This window comes from Ixodes scapularis, unplaced genomic scaffold (assembly GCF_016920785.2).
Source record: "Ixodes scapularis isolate PalLabHiFi unplaced genomic scaffold, ASM1692078v2 PGA_scaffold0__279_contigs__length_252992795, whole genome shotgun sequence".
NCBI classification, from domain to species: Eukaryota; Metazoa; Arthropoda; class Arachnida; order Ixodida; family Ixodidae; genus Ixodes; species Ixodes scapularis.
The window spans coordinates 196,985,551-196,996,484 of NW_024609835.1; the positions used below are offsets into that span (position 1 = coordinate 196,985,551).

The window sequence follows — 10,934 nt, forward strand, 5'->3', positions numbered from 1 at the left end:
AAAATAAAAAAAAAATAATATATCCTTTGATAAAATACGAAAGATTATTTCAATAATTATGACGTAAAGTAAATTTAGCTGAGATACCTTAGCTTGTTTTCTCGAAGTCTTTCGCTACGGTATTTGAAAACAAACATGGCGAAAACCGCGGTAACGACCTTGTGGTGTATGTGTCTCGTTTGCGTCGTTGCTTTCCCTGCTTCTGCACAATACGGATGGCATTACGAGAAAAAAAAAATATTACGTGAAGGTACGCTGCGACACCGATCATCCTTTCTGAAGCCGCCGTGAACATAAGCTGCTAATGAAATTTCCTCTTTGCCTGTGAAGGAGACTTCAAATGGATACAGAGCTGACGACGACTCTGTGGGAGTATATGACAAGTCATGAGATCGACGCAGAGTGCAACGGTTGCGAGCATTCTGTGGATGATGCAGGAAAGTTTCTTCGGAAGTTTTAATAATGCTTTGCTGCTTTGCTCACTGCAGTGATTATGCCGGTATAGTTCCCATAAGCCATGCTCTTCTCTTTCGGCGCTAAAGAAATGCACGCGACGGCATAATCTCGAGCAGTCTTTTTTACTTATTTTTATTTGCAGAATAGCTCGCGCAAAAAAAAACGGCTTTTACGTTTTTACACGTCCCTACATAGGTGCCTCGCTTTCCCATTGGCTTCATTGCGCGTGACGATTCAACGCCATTTGCCATGGAAACGTTCGTGAAACTAGAAAGCCTCTGTTTGCCGCTAACAGTCGTTTTTCGAGTTCGGGTTGGGTGACGACAAAATGACATTAGAACAAGAATGCACGGGACTATTTGCATTGTTTTAAATCGACAACCGTACCCTTGGCGAGTTAAACTTGAAAGAACATGGCCGCGATGCTCGGCGGATCGACCGCGCCTGGGGTTTGACATGCGATCGGTCACTTGATCAACGCGCACACGAATACTTTCGTGCTGTTGGATGAGCCCATTCGGCGGCAGGACCGGGTCGAAGAGCACAGTGAGCTGGCGTTTAACGTCTCCGATGTAACGCTTGGCGAGATGCAAGACTTGGGGGGCTATGTTGCACGTTTTGGACTCCCAGGAGACTAGGGAGAAGGAAGTGACGTCAAAAATACAGCAAACGCAGATTGGATGTTGACAGAAAAAAACAAAATCAACATCGAATCTGCATTTGCTGCGTTGTTGACGTCACTTCCTTCTCCCAAGTCTCCTTAAAGTCCAAAGAGCGAAACATAGCACCCTGGGCTTTTATTTGTGCCGGTGTTATGAAGCTTGAAAGTGGTGGTGTTGTTGTGGCTCGTACGGTAGCGTTGCTGAGATTATGAAGACGGTAATAGACCTTTATTCAGCGTTGCCGTGCATTAAGATTCAAAACCTGACCTTGACACAAAGGGAACCACGTTTCCGCGAGCACGGAGGCAGCAGCCAATGGTCGGAAAAAAGAATTGTGCCGCCGCCACGACCGCCAGCGATCGCCCCAACGGCAAGAAAACAAACGACAAGCTCATTGAGGTTTGTGTAGTGCTGACTACTGATTCATCGGACGACAAAGGTGAATGATGTAAAACGCAACGTACGTTTGCCAGCGTTTTGCAAAACGAATTCGTTTCATTGAAAATTTAATTTGTGGAATTCGTTAACGCCTTGAATGTTTGACGGGGACCGCATTGTGAGCGCAGGCTTCACACAGGTGTTTTCTACAGTGTGCGCTTTGGCTGCATGCATATAAAGACAAAAACACTGTCTATATGGTGCATAAAATAAAAGAAATTTTGTTTATCTTGATAATGTTGACTATCTATTGAGAGTTGTTGATAGTAGTGGCGTAGCCAGGAACTTCTAAGGGGGTGAGGATGGAAGGGGGGTTGAGGTGGCTGGGTTGTTCATGACTTGGGGTGCGGGGGGATGGTGTCGGAATTTGTGTGTATATTCTAGGGCTCGCCGGATTTGGGGAGGGAAGAAGCGAAGCCCCATAAACCCCCCCCCCCCCTCGCCCCCCCCCCCCTCCCCCACCCTGGCTTTGCCACATAAGGGGAGCATCCTACATTCACAGGCTGCTATAAGCATGTGCATAGCCACTCAGCTCGTACCACAATGGCAAGATAGTTGCTGACATTCTTCACGTTACGTAGCAGTTCTTTCTTTAGTACAAATGATCGCTTTTCCTTCACACATCTACTCTGCCTCCGCTTGTCGTTTATACTTGATGGTGATAAGCCAAAAGTGCGTATTTGCTCTGCATCACAGGCAAATTTCAAAAATCCAGCTCACACTTCTGTTTAATTTCAATGAGTTACTGTCACTTTTAAAACGACAATCTATTTAATTGCTATAATAACCTTTACATTAAACACACCTGTGTGAATGTAGGACAATTCTATTTTTATTGTTTTTCTTGGTCACGAAGGTGACAACCATCCTCAAGACACTGGCTAAATTTCTCGTCTACAGTGGGTAACAATGTTACCATACTCTGTCAGACTAAACGGCTGCTGTCTAGACAAGTAACAATTAATTTTAGGACAGACGTGTTCGTAGTTTATTGCAGGGCATCGGAAAAGTGTTCTTATGACTTTCCGATGACTGACTTGCAATTCCAGCAGCTTGGCGTGAAAAGGTAAAATATCTAATTGATACAACAAAATGCCATCAGCAACCCATCCAGATTTTATTTTGTGATTGACAGTAGCTACAGACCGCAACAAATTGTCAACTGAAGACATAGGTACTAAGCGTGCACTAACTTCGAAGCGGTAGAAACCCTGAAGTTTAAGCGTCAACTCACCACCATGTTGTTAATGGCAAAATGGTGTTTGCGGCAAAGTGTTGGAGTCCTTCAGAATGGTGACGGTCTCCTTCAGACCGATGACGACGGTGACAAATATTTAGTTAGAGTCTAAGTTTAGTCAACGCACCCGACAACGTCGGTGTTGTAGACAAGTTCGCATCGTCAACACGGGAGGGAGCCACCTCATTGGGGGAGAGCACGAGTATCGCGCAAGCGGCTTGGGACCGTTGACCAATTAGAGACAGACACACGGCAAGCAGCGTTACCTGCCATGTCTAGGCAAGCTCGTCGAACTCGAACTCAGTACTCGGTCTTCTCGGTTGTATTAACTAGTCGTTAATAAACGCTTTCATGACATGGTGTCAGAAACGGAACACGAAAACGCTCGCACGTGAAGTCAAGACCGATTTGAGTCACACGGCGCAAGAGTGAAGGCAAGAGAAGACCGGCAGCGCAGAAAATGGCGGAAGAAAGCGGAACCGCTGCTACGCAGCAGTCGGGCGGGAGTCCGAACGTCACACTTCCCATGCCGGGAGGGGTCTTCGCAAGTTTGCTGCCTCCTCCGAAGCCACTCTACATGTCCGGAGACCTGGAGACATCCTGGAGAACATGGTGGGACGAATTTAAGTTGTTTTCAACCGCCAGTGCTCTGAAGTCGCAAGACGCCGAAGTACAGGGGTGCTATGTTGCGCTTTTTGGACTCCCAGGAGACTAGGGAGAAGGAAGTGACGTCAACGACACAGCAAACGCAGATTGGATGTTGACAGAAGAAAACGAAATCAACACCAAATCTGCGTTTGCTGTGTCGTTGACGTCACTTCCTTCTCCCTAGTCTTCTGGGAGTCCAAAAAGCGCAACATAGCACCCCAGGCCGCGACGTTCCTAGTCGTCGTAGGGGAAGACGCCAGGCGCGTCTACAAAACTTTCACGTTCGAAAACCCAGGTGACAAACTACGCGTTGAGATGATAGCGGAGCTTTTTGAAAAGCATTGCAAGCCTGCTATCAACGTGAGCTATAGGGACTTTGTATTCGGCACACGGAACCAGCATGACGGCGAACGATTCGATGACTGGCTTACCGAGCTGCGCACGCTGGCGAAGCAGTGTGATTTTGGCGAGCTGCACGACCGCATGTTGCGAAGTCGAATCATTCTTGGAATGATCAACAAGCGACTGCAAAAACGCCTCATCAACGACGATCCGGCTTTGGAACAAGTGATTCAAAAGTGCCGCACGGAGGAACGTGGAGCCCTACAGTTCAAAGATATCCAAGCTGGAGCATCGCCTGCCGTTGTACATGGACTCAAGTCCGAGGCATGCCCTCAATGTGGATACTTTACGCACACAAGCGGAACATGTCCTGCCAAAGGTACGAAGTGTAAAAACTGTGGTCGGAGGGGACATTTCGCTCGAGTGTGTCGCGCGAAGAACGACCCACCGAAAAATAGAGCATCACCACGGAAGAATGTTCGCAATGTTGAACGATGCAAATCTCCAAGTTCCAGCTCCGAAGAAGAGAAGTTGGTTTTTGGTCTATCCAACAGTGTTGGTGATGAACAGTTCTGGAGTGTTGAAATCAAAGTTGCAGGAAAGGCAGTTGACTGCAGGGTGGACACAGGAGCAAACTGTTCTGTTATGTCTGCAACGCAACTGCGACGAGTCACGAAACAGGAACCGCAAGCAGTCACTACGAAAATAGGTTCGTTCATTGGCCATGTCAGCAAAGCGGAAGGCCGCATTATGCTGCCAGTCGCCCATGGCAACCAGAGTACCGACGAACAGTTCTACATCGTGAAACGGAAAGTACCCACAACGATAAGCGGTACCATTGCGGAACGACTGAACCTGATCAAGCGAGTGGCGTCAGCGGAAAAACACTGCAACCAGACAGTAAAAGAACACGAGGACGTCTTCCATGGACTTGGTGAAATCAAGGGTGTCAAGTCTCACATGAAGCTCAAGCCAGATGCTCAGGGTGTTACGCAACAGCCACGTACAGCCCCAGTAGCCATCCGAGACCAGCTGAAAAGCCACCTAGATGACCTCGTGCAACAGAAAGTGATTGCACAAGTGACAGAACCAACAGAGTGGGTCCACCCAATCGTGGTTGTGAAAAAGAAGGACAAACTCCGACTGTGCATCGATCCAGAAGAGCTCAACAAGGTTTTCATGCGAGAGAACTACTGCATGCCTACACTGGAGGACATAACAGCACGCCTGGAGGGAGCCAAGTTCTTCTCGACACTCGACGCAGCCTCGGGGTTTTGGCAGATCAAGCTAGACACACCAAGTTCGTACCTCTGCAGATCAAGCTCGTCGAACTCGAACTCAGTACTCGGTCTTCTCGGTTGCATTAACTAGTCGTTAATTAACGCTTTCGTGACAGGTGTGCTTGTCATGGTGGCGACGAAAGCCTTCTTTCGCACATGTCTCAGCCGCCTCGGTCAGGGGTTTTGTCGACCCAACCGTCTCTTCCCAGCCGGTTGACAGCGATACTAACGACGGCCGTCACGGCTCTGATCACTATCCACTGGGCATTAGCTATGTGATCATTGGGGGCAACCGCGCCCTTGTAGTTCCCCGTTGCGAAAAATCTCAGTGCGATTCAATTAGTAGCTGCTGCTCGACGGTCATCATCTCTCATCGTCGCCGTCTCTCGTTGTCACACTGCGATCACACGGTGCTTTTCGACAAGCGGTATTGTCGTCAGAAACAGTCGTCGTGCATCGCGAAGGCAACCGGGTGCTCGCGGAAAACCCGTCATTGTACGCGTTGGTCGAGCCATCGTTGAGCAACAAGCATCGCCGCCATTTTCTACGCTCTAGAATCTTGCCCAAAGCTTGTTCCCCTTCGTGCAATAGAAAGAGAGGTTAAAAGCACGAGCACATCACCCCGAACGATCTTGCACGATCGTTGGCTTGCACTGCGCAAGCGCGCCTGCTCGACAGGGACGTTGAAAGCCCGGAGCACGTTCTTGTAGCTACTACACCCGCACTAGCTCGCACTCAGTGAAACAGAGCGTAGGGTGTGTCGAGTAATACCGCAGTTAGTCTAGTGACGCGACTTCCGCTATGTGCTACGTAGGTCGGACGTGGCACATAGCGTCCCAACAGGACCTGACTCCTTTCCAATCTAACCACCCCCTCTCTTTTCTCCTTCTCCAACTCCACCGAGGATTAGGAAAGAGGTTCCTCGAACTGGCGCCTTATCCCCTTGCTTGCCAAAGACAAGGCCAGCGTGTTCTGCTCTGCCCGTGCCTAAGGTCACGGCCACACTCCCAAATGCAACAGAGCTGTTATCTGTCGGATGCAAGGGCCTAATAATGCACTTGCATACAACACAGCACCCCTAAGGAATCGTGCAGACATCCCATACAACCCACCAGGAAAACATATAGTTACATGAAATAACAGGGAGTTTGCAGGCAAGCTGGTGCTAATTAAATATAATGTAAACTGATACTGTAGTGCAGAAATATTAACACACTTTTAAGTCACACTTAAGTTACATTATAATTGACATAGTTGCACACAGCTGTTTTTTGCCTTTCATTTTAAAAAGTAAAGAATGTAATATGTTCCATCCTCTACATGTGCACGTGACAGCGGCTACCCCTTGGAGCCTTGGCTCATGACCCCTGTCCCCGGGAACCACGCAACCTCCACCGCTTGCGGCCGGTTTAATAAGGCGCATTCCTCGATCAGGTTTGTTGTGGAGCGCTGCTTCGGGCTGTTGAAAAACAGATTCCGGTGTCTGCAAAGGCACCGGGCTCTGTATTACCACCCTTCAACAGCCACCGCCATTATTTCGCCATGTGCAGTGCTCCACAACATCTGCCTTGCATCGAGCGAGCCAGAACCGGAGTCAGACTCCGACCCTGAAGAGTCAGAGTTGGAGTCTGAGCCGAGCTCGGACGGTTCTGAGCCGAGCTCGGAGAGGTCAGCGTCGGCTCCCGAGAGGCTGGCTCCTGCCGGCCCTCCGGTCGGCCTTCCGGTCGGCCTCTCGGACAGGGGGAAGGCTCTGAGGCAGCGCCTTGTCGCCCGGTTCGGAACCCGCCGCAGACGTGCCCGTGCGGAGCGCCACACGCAAGGAGTCCGCCGCCACGACGGTAGTCCCGACCACCAGGGACACCGTCGGGAAGCCCCTCAGCGCCCTCGCCGCGGTGGTGCCCAGCATGGACGCCGCCAGCGACAGGGAACCTCTCGCCACCACGACTGAGGTCCTGACCACCAAGGACCCTGTCACATCCTTGCCCTCAGTGAAGCCCTCCCCGTGGAAGCCGTAAAGTGCACACTTCGCTTCCTGCTCCACAGTCATGGCCGTCCACAAGCTACATACTCTCTTCAGCTCCTACACCTTGTGAAGTGCGTCGCACAGCCAGCGTGCTGCCTCCGGATACGTGTCGAGGGCATCGCGTGTGATATCGATACAGACTTTTATTTTTATGAGCAGAAGGCACGAGACGCAGTCGACAGTGACAGAAAAGGTTCACAGGTTTAGTTGCCAGACCAACAGGTCATCTGGATTGCCCCTGCAAAGAACTGAGAATTAATTTAGATTACCTCTAGAAAGAAATGCTTGCTTTAGCAGAGGTTGCTTTCTTAGTTGCTGATTGAACCAGGGATATTGTTGTCGTGGACATTGTTTCATATTACAAATGCTTCAAAGCGTCCTGCCTTCTCCTCCATTTCATTATCTTTTTTATGGCACTTCATCAAAGTTAGGTGATTGTGTTATCTTAAGACAGTGCACGGGTAGTTTGTTTTGAAAATTGCTTTATCTCTTAAAGAAAAACCAACGGAGCCCTGGACTAAGGGCCCCGACCGGGACTCGTCAGTCTCCTAACTTTTTAAAAAATAAAGTTATACCACCACCACCACGACCCCCTGTGACTTCATGAATAAAAGTGTGACAACATGGAATGTAATATTTCAATCATGGAAGTAAAACTGAGCATTGACTGGAACTTTGTAAACAATTGGGCAATCTGAAGTATATATCACAGATATCTTGTTGAACACTCTGGTCTTATTTGAGCACAATAGTTAAATCCCGAAAGGAAAAACAATATATATATTCCCTGACTAGCATGCCACCATATAAACACTGGATCACTCTGAAAGAATTATCACAGATGTTGCTCCAAGCATTCTTATTTGAGCTTTGCAATAGCAAGTTCTCGAAAAATACAAAACTTATTTCTGACTAGAGATGCACCATATAAACACTGGGTCATTCTGAAGAAATATATCACATGTTTTAAGGACACTATGAAGCACATAGTCTCTAGATTGCATATTGTCAGACCTATGACAATGCTACATATAAAAAGCATAAAGACCAAGTTCAATGCTTAGGTAAGACAAAATGAATGTAGCTGCTATTGCAACCCATGACTAGACTGCAGGCCTCTTAAGTTCTCAGTGAAAAATATCTCGACAATGGAAGAACACTTCCTATAGTTAGCGACGGGTTAAGAATTAAACGGAGGCTCCTCCCACCTCTTCCTACTTCAGCAGAGCAAAGGCTGGAGAGGAGCTTGCTTCCTCTCTACTGTTCGCTCTGCTAAAGTGCTAAGAGGTGGGAGGAGCTTCCACTTCACTGTTAACCTGTTGCCGAGTATAGCTGCCGCTGTTCGTCAAACACAAGACAGGGCTTGCTTGGGCATAAATCCGTTGTTGCCCAGCCAATATTTTCTACTTCCTTCACGGGTCATAGCCAAGGAAAAAGGACTAACCGAGCTCTTGGCAATTGCTGTAATCTGACTATTGCGCCAATCTCGGGCTGCAAAATTAAATGGCCGGCTTGGCCATGTGGATTAAATAAAATAAATAAATAAATAAATAAATAAATCTAATGTCCACTTTCAGGGGGGGCGGGGGTTGTGATTGTGGCCAGGGCTGCGGCCAGGGCTGCGGGAGGGGCCGGGGCTGCGGGAGGGGCCGGGGCTGCGGGAGGGGCCGGGGCTGCGGGAGCGGCCGGGGCTGCGGGGGGTGCCGGGGCTGCGGGGGGGGGCCGGGGCTGCAGGGGGGGCCGGGGCTGCGGGCTGCTCCAGCGCCCTGCTGGCCAGCAGGAGGAGCACTTGGACCAGGGTGCTGTGGGTGTTTTCTTGTCCCGAGGCCGCCCTGTCAAGGTTTGCGGAGATCCGCTCCAGGACCTCCAGGAGCTGAAATGGCAAAGGAGTTTTATTAACATTGGGCAGCATATTTTCATACACCCACAGTCTGCCAAGACCTTGCTCATGCCACAACTGTGTCATTCTGCACCATTGTGGACATGCACTGCTTTCTGTGGCCTCGTGGCAGCACCTTGGTCCTAACCATTGTTAGTTGTAAGTGCGTGTAAGGTTAAGTTTGAGCCTGTACCCGGCCTCGGAACTCCCACTCCTCTGCAGCCTGGTCCACGTTCTGCTGCAGCAGCAGGGCCTGTTGCTCCACGGCCTGGATGGCAGCCGCGTCGTGCCGCTCCTGCCTCGACTGCCGGGGGGGAGGGGGGGGGGGGGGGGCGCGAGGCACGGTGGGCCGCACCCACGGCCCCCAGCTTGTCGTTGTGTCTGCCAAGAAACCGAGTATGGGTGATGATGGTGCTCATACCTGCACCACTGATGATAGGTCCCAGATGCCCTAGCAAGAGAGCTTACTTCGTGAGGTGGAGGGCACCGGCTCAGCTGCCATCTGGCGCCTGCTGCTGCTTGGCCTCTCCTGGAAGGGGAATTTATTACAACTCGTGATAACACGCAGCCTTGTCTGTGCTTCCCATTTGTTGACCAAACATTTTGACGAGCATGGATTCTACTCGGAGGAGAACATTTAGAGAATGCCACCTCAGAGACACTCTCACTTTCTTTTTTTGACAACGTTTCCATTGAGTACCGGGATAGATGTCTAGTGCTAGCACATCATCTTCCCAAAAATTACAAGCAAGACACCATAGGGATTTATTGCAACGGCCAGGGGCGAGGTGGCAAAAATGACGCATGTCCCTGTTTGGGTGTCAAACATTAGATTTCGCACTACATGGACAGATGCAATGTCTTCCGCTAGAGCTCCTAATATTTGCAAAAGGTCAACGTGTTTCTTAAATGCACCCTCATTGACATTCCGCGGTGCAGCGCATTGGTGACCGCTGCCCTGCACTCTTTTTTAACATGATGGTAATCGTTGAAGTACGTACCTGCTGGTCGCCCGGTTCACCGGGGACCCGCACCCCAGGGGCCCCGAGTGCCGAATCTGTGCCCACTAGCGTCAGGATCCTGGCCAGGGACTGCGCTAGTGGGCGCACGGTGGAGCTCCCGCCCCCGGTCCTTCTGTTGATAACGAAAACGACTGAATAAATTTCATTGCACTATCAGCAGACTACAAAGATTACCTTGCGGTCTCGTTGAGCTGTGCAGCTCGCTTCCGCGCCTTCATCACGCGCCGGGACCAATGCTCCTTCCATTGCTTGTAACTCTTGGTTGGAGGCCCCAGCGCGTTCAGGCGCAGAGCGAGCTGCTCCCAAAGACGCCGCTTGTCGTCCCGCGTAAGGGCGGCGGAGAGGTCAGTGGCGGTGCGCGCGAGCGACGGGTGCTCACACATGAAGGAGAGTTGCTCCTCCTTCTGAGCAGCCGTCACTCGCGCGCTCCTCGTTGGTCCCGCTGACCCCTCCGCTGCCCCCGGCACCCCCGGCTCCTCGTGGTCCGACCCGTCCGACATTTTGGTTTGAAGAAGGCGCGTGGCGCACATCCCGCATAATATTGGAACAACTTTCTCTCCAATTAATTGTTAAATGAATTGCAAAAGGATACAAAAAAGCGGTTTGTTTTAACAGCGCCGAAAAGGTTTTGATTTTTTTTTTCAATACTTTTACCTGTACTAGAACAGATGCGACGGCCAGCGACGCACAGGATTGGTTGCCGTTCCTTCGCTAAACGCAGGAACTGCTCCCCGCGTCGTAGTAAATCCTACCCCGTATCCCGCGCGTAGGGACGCCTCAGGGAATGCGTAGCTACTTCCGTTCGTCGGTGGTTGGCTCCGGACGTCGCTCAAACGGGTGACAGGCGTCAAGTTTGCGATGACGTAGCAGCGTCAAAGTGGGCAGAGCTGCCACGTGAGTGTTGCTAGGATACGCTCCTCCTTTCCATTACGTCACTTCCATGTACC

At 50.3% G+C, this 10,934-nt stretch overlaps 1 long non-coding RNA gene across 1 annotated transcript; it reads right to left on the bottom strand.

The window, feature by feature from the left end:
* Positions 1-9,454: 9,454 nt before the first annotated feature.
* On the bottom strand, positions 9,455-10,199 carry LOC121833387. Its single transcript, XR_006076668.1, has 3 exons — positions 10,162-10,199; positions 9,967-10,099; positions 9,455-9,494 (listed from the first exon to the last, which is right to left on the bottom strand). It is a non-coding gene; the product is annotated as an uncharacterized LOC121833387 (long non-coding RNA).
* Between the last annotated feature and the right edge of the window lie 735 nt (positions 10,200-10,934).